Source organism: Meriones unguiculatus, chromosome 9 (assembly GCF_030254825.1).
Source record: "Meriones unguiculatus strain TT.TT164.6M chromosome 9, Bangor_MerUng_6.1, whole genome shotgun sequence".
Classification (NCBI taxonomy): Eukaryota; Metazoa; Chordata; class Mammalia; order Rodentia; family Muridae; genus Meriones; species Meriones unguiculatus.
The window spans coordinates 20,794,389-20,800,955 of record NC_083357.1 but is presented as its reverse complement, the minus strand read 5'-3'; positions in this window follow the sequence as shown (position 1 = coordinate 20,800,955).

The window sequence follows — 6,567 nt, the reverse complement described above, 5'->3', positions numbered from 1 at the left end:
TATGTGGTTAGGAACATTCCTTTCCTTTTCTCCATGTTACTACACTCATAATTCGAGTGCCATATTCATACTGAAATTCTCTGTAACATCCTGTGTAGCTATGGACTGATTCTTGACAAAAGACTAGCACACTTCATTTTTCTACTATTAACTGCTCACCCACTTTATATCTGTGCCTGAAACCATTCTGATCAGAAGGGTAGATTAAACCCATGGCCCCAACCTCATGTGTACATAGACAACACATCAGCTATCACCAAATTAAAAGGTGACAGAGTAGGAAACATCAAAGGAACTTACAGAGGAACAAGAAAACTCTAAAGTGAGTATTTCATGTGATGAACTCTTCATGTAGAAAAGAAATATAAATTCAGGTATAAACTTGTGTAGAGCAGAAGGTTTATGCTACACAATCCCTGTGATTCCAGCTGTTATAAGGAAGATATTCTCAGTATACCATGATCACATTTTCTCATAAAAGATCAGAATGTGAATTTGAAATTTACCTGCAGTGCACAAATCAACTGTGACTCTGATGGTCTAATGACACTGGACCTCATCTGTTGACTATAGACACAAGTGATATTCTACTGAACAGACATTCAAGACCTTGAAAAATCCAAGGGTTACCATTCTTATCTGTAGAATTATATACTGTATTTTTAGGAAATAATCATGGCACTGTAGCATGATTTTTTTTAAAATTTAATTATACTACACAAAATCATTGGAGAGAGATCAATTTGTTTATTTTCAAAACCCAGATAATACCTGGTCATTTTGGAGTAAAAAATGTGGGGCATGCCCTGCTCCTGTCACATCCCTCATAGAGAACAATGTCCTTGATTTCTACCGCAGGGATCTTGGGACATCGTGATGAGCAACACTGATCAAAAGCTAAGGAACCTCCTTCCATATAGGAATGTACGTGGTGAAAAGTACACAAAGTTGTTCTTAGGAGCTGAAAACTTGAGTTGGGAGACTGAATACAATGAGACTAAAATAAATTCTTATTTTGTAAATATTCTGATTAACTGATTTCTATATTGCCTGTAAGTAAGCATTAAACTGACCCAGAATTTCTACAGTCAGCCTTTTTTGAACACTGGTCCAAGCTGTAGGTCTTACCGAAAAGTGGCCACAAAATTTCCCATAGGACACAATAGAGTAATCGACTTGGAAGCAGAGCTGTTTTCTGTCTCAACAATATCTGCATATTCATCAATCCAAAGATAAGTCAGGGAGAAGATATTTTTTATTTTAAATTTTTTCTTGCACCTAGAAAAAGAATCAAGTATCTCTGTTAGTTTGCTTTTCATTGCAGTTGGTATTGCTTGTCATAAGACCCAGTTCTGCCTGCCCCAGAACAGAGGACTCATCCATCTCTAGGATCCAATCACACATAGCTCATGTCATGGTAGACAGATCTCAGCAAAACCTCTGTTGAAAGAAGTGAGTAGGTACCCAGGTTTCAATGCTCATAATTAGCCATACACTACTCTTTCTCTGAATGATGAGTGTTAAGGGAAAATTGTACCATGGGTTTTAAAGGCTTAGCATTTTTAGAAACCCATCTTTCAATATTTCTATCCTCTATTTAGTGGAACACTAACATTTTTCCTTTGTTTATTTCCATAAATTGCTTACATAGAAAATTAGTTAATTTTTTAAATTATAATTAGATAATATAGTTTAATAATATCTTCAAAATAAATACTGTAGAAATCCTGTCTGATGTAAAAATTTTCCCTTTCTGTGGTCCTTCACCCTGATCTAAGAACTCATGTCTGCTCATTACTGTTGCAACTTCAGTGAAAACACGGTGTGCTTCTCATACAAGGAACACAAAGAGGATTCAGGTTTCCCAGAACTTTCTCAAGTGATTATAAATATGTCTTCCTTTCAAGCATTCTGATGTTATCAATATCCTCTTGTAAAACAATACCTGGGAATGTAAGTTCCATTCTTTCACTCTTTTTATATGAAGTTAGTTCTTTGAGAATTTTACATATGTATACAAGGTGCTCTGTTTTCTTTTGTCACTCTCTCAGATCTCCTAACAGCCCTCCTTCTCTGATTTGTAAATATTTTAAGCTATTTTTATGATGCACTGAGTAGTATCTGAGTCATTTGTTATGTGAATCTGGATATAAAACTCTCCATTAGATATTAGTGAGCTAAAATGTAGATATACAACTAAAGATCATGACTCCCCCTCTCTCACATTCAGGAGACTGTGTGTAACAAATATAAACCTTGGTTCAAAATCAGAGATGTAAGCTGGGCATGGTGGCAAGTGCCTGTAACCCCATACCTTGGGGGTTGGGGAGAGGCAAGGGAATCTCTGTGAGTTAGTGACTATTCTGCTCTCTGAAGAAAGTCCAGGATAAGCCAAGGCTACACAGAGGTCTTAAAAAAGCAACAACAATAAGAAAATCCTATGTGTAAAAATTTCTAAAGTCAGTACACGTGAAGACTAACACGATACTATGGAGAAAGTCCCCCCCCATCTTATAAGACATACTATAATCAAAATACAAACATATCATACACCATTTCCTTCAGGATACACACACAATCACAGAGACACCCACAGGTGTCACAGAAATACAAAACATTAATTTTATATTTGCATTCTACTGTCAAGACATCTAATTGTGTATATATTTTTGTAAATGTATATAAATATACATATGTGCATATATATGAAACAAAATTTTAAAAAATGCTTAAACCTGTAACTATTAATTTCAATATTTCTCCTAAGAGACAATCTCCCTTGAAAAGGAAAATAATTTCAATTATACCTTAAGTGTTTGATGATACTCTTTCCATAATATAAATTACAATTTCAAAATAGTATTAAATACAACTCTAACAACTGAAGAAATACAAATGTGCAGTCTTTTAGAAAACTAACCAATTTAGTTTCCTTTATTCTCAAAAAACAAAATGTAGTTCACTTAATTCTCAATTACTCTGTGTGGAATATGATCAGTATATTTTTTACATTTGAAGTGAGTTGATTACTATCTTTTATATATAAAATCTGAGGAATTCCAACTGTAGACTGAAAGGGAGCTGAGAAGAAATCACAAGAAAGATGGACAGATTATCAGACAGCTGGGTCATTCACTTATTTTAGCCGGCATCGGTCATACTCTAAGTTACCATTTTCTAGGTTTGTAGCTTAGAGTGACTGACCAGGGCTGAGAGGAAAATGTTCACAGTTGGTTGTGTCTTTTTTATAAAAGAATGCTCTCCTGGATTTTCGTTTTCCTCATGATCTTTGAAGTAGAACTTGGGGAGTATTATTCTCTGATGACCAGAAAGTTTGCCCCCAAAACTGAATAGAATTGTATTGATGTCTGTCCTATAATCCATTCATTGATGGACTTATTAGAATACCCTTAAGTTATTTACTTGAGATTGGTACCATTTTCATACCTTTCCAAATAGGATGAAGGCTATAGTCATGGCACCTGGAGATTATATGTGATGTGCTCCGAGAAAACACCTCTAAGTGCATATGTGACAATGCAACCATGTAAAAGGTGCAATCACAGCAGACTTGTGTAGCATCTGCAGGATCACCAAGAATCACCTGCTTTGTTCCATCAGTTTTCCCTAATGAATGTAGGGATAGTATATGCTTCTCATCTCTTCACACTAACTTGGAAGTTATGAGCTCAGAGGAGCATACATATGTGGACCCTGCTGAGCAACTGTTATAATCAGGGACTTCCCCCCCACCACTTCAATGATCTATCTTTACAACAGGAAATGTTTTTAATATGTTGTTTTGAGAAAATTACTTAGCATAGTTTACAAACTTGCAACTCTCATAAATCAGCTTCAAAATTGCTAGAATTGTTGGCATGTGCTACCACACTTGCCTCCATTTCAAATTTGTTGCTATACTTTTTCCAGATTCAAACTGCAGAACAGCACCTTAAATAATTCATTATTTTCAGTATGACTGAAAGTTTGTGAAAAGAGAGTGAAAAATGTGTACAGATGAAAATCCACTAAGCCTCTAGCCTGCTCAAAGCAGTATGGGACCCTGAGTAATTTCGAGGGTAAGAGAAATACTCCTCCGTAGAAAGTAGAATAATTGGATATCAGGTACCAAATGCACAATCCTGAAAACATATATACAATTTAATATTATGCTGACTGAGAAGATTATAGTCTATGTAAAATAAATATTTTAAAAGAAGAGCTATGTATCTCAATATACATATGTATATAACAACAATTATTAAATAAAGATATCATGAGTTTTTCTTTTAAAAGAACAAGGAAGGGAACATGGCAGGATGTGGAATATTTTTGAAAGGGGGTTTAACAAGAACCATGTATGGGATATAACCTAGAACCTCTGCTCGGATGAAGCTGGTGGTAGCTCACTAACCAATTGTTTTCCCATAGTAAGGGGAACAGGCTCTATTTCTGACAGGAACCCAATGGCAATCTCTTTGACATCCCCATCCCCCAAGGGAGGAGCAGTCCTGCTAGGCCACAGAGGAGGACTTTGCAGCCAGTCCTGAAGATACCTGATAAAACAGGGTCAGATGAAAGGGGAGGAGGTCCTCCCCAATTGGAAAGGGGCAGAGAGGAGATGAGGGAGGGAGGGAGAATGTGGGAGGGTATGAGGGAGCAGGATACAGCCGTGGTACAGAGTTAAGAAAATGTAACTAATAAAAAAATAAAAAAAAGTAAAAATAAAAAGAAAAGTCAAAAAGGGGGTTTAAATAATGAATTCTAACATCAAAATACACAAAATATGAAAAAGTTATTTTTGCATACTAAAACCTAATCAATTGTGTCCTTGCATAGTTAGGCTGGCATGACACACATACTCACAGGTTAGTAGATATAACCAGAAGGTCATCAAATAAAGAAAGATATCGTTTCTTCTTTGACCATCCCCTTCTGATTTCTACAGGGCCCTGGCATAACAAGGTACGGTGTGTTGCTTCGGTGTTGAATTCCTTCCGGGTTCCCATGTGGGAAAAATTAGGATTGTCTTCATACAGGTCGCCACCTAGAAGATTCATGTAGTTCATAAGTTATAAGACTAGTTATTACTTCTCTTCAGAGGTGCATAGTTTTAAAACACAGGCTCCAAAGCACGATTCTTTTGAAGTAGAGGCAGATTTTAAATAAAACATAAAAACAACAACGACAGAACATCTGGGCCCCGGGGGTTTGCAGAGACTGATAGACCAACAAGGATCATGAATGGAGAGTATTTAGAACTCCTGCTCAGATGTAGCTGAAAGGCAGCACAATCTCCTTGTGGGTGCCTTTGTCATGAACTCAGTGGCCTGCTCTTTGATCACTGTAGGCTGGCAATGCAGCCTTGTCAGGCCAAAGAGGAAGAGGATCTAGGCATTCCTGATGAAACTTGGTAAGTAAAGGTCAGATGGAAGGGATAGAGAACTCCCCCTTTTAGTGGTCTAGAGGAAGAAGATAGGGAGGAGAGATATGGAGGATAAGACTAGGAGAAGTTGAGAGAGGAGCCTACCATCAGGTTAAAAAATGAATAAATTTATAAAAATAATTTAAAAAATCCTTTTGATTATCTGGAAAAAAATAACAGAAAAGAAGAGGTACTTAGGAAAAGATGTATTGGGAACACATTGAAGGAGTGGGCTTTTTTCAGAAGTTATTGACATGTGGGTGGTGGGGAAAGTTTGAAGAAAGGCAGTCGGTGTGGTCTAGATCAATGGTTCTCAACCTTCCACATGATTTAACACTTTAATATAGATCCCTCATGCTGTGGTGACAAAAAAAACAAATAACTATTTCATTGCTACTTCAAAACTATAATTTTGTTACTCTTATGAATCCTAATGTAAATATCTGATACGTAGATATCTGATATACCAAACCCAAAGCAGTCAGGACCCATAAGTTCAGAACCACTAGTCAAAGGTTAGGAAAGGGTGGGGAATGTAATTTTATTTCAATTAAAATCATTTTTTTAAATAAGTGAGTAAAAACAATATTCTTTTAAAATTGGGTTTACCAACATTTTTCATGTTTTAAAAAGTAAAGCAGGAAACATTGCAAGGTATCTTACTGCAGAGAAGAAGAAATATTCACATAATTGAGTGATTCACAAAAAAAAAAGATGGATTGATGTCAAACACCCAATGAAGGTCAAAATAGTCAACTCCTAAACATTGGCCATTAGAGTAGTAACATGGATATCATAGTTCACTCTAACTGAAATATTATGTGTACAATAAAAGGAGGATACTTTTGACAAACATGGTGAAATATATATTTCTCCCCATATATTACTCCCTAATATTTTTGACCTATCAAAGTTCAAATTGAAAAATGCAGGATGCAGATATCATTAACCCTGTTAAACTTAGACTCTAACAGATGTATAAAGGATGGGGGGTTTTATAGAGAAATGTGCTTTACTGAGATAGTCAGACAGGTCCATGCATAGAGACATTAGACAACTTTGAAGAGTATAGAGAAGGACACATGATTATTAGTGGAAAGTTTATATACTAAATCCTAGAGACACTTAAAAATGTGACTGAA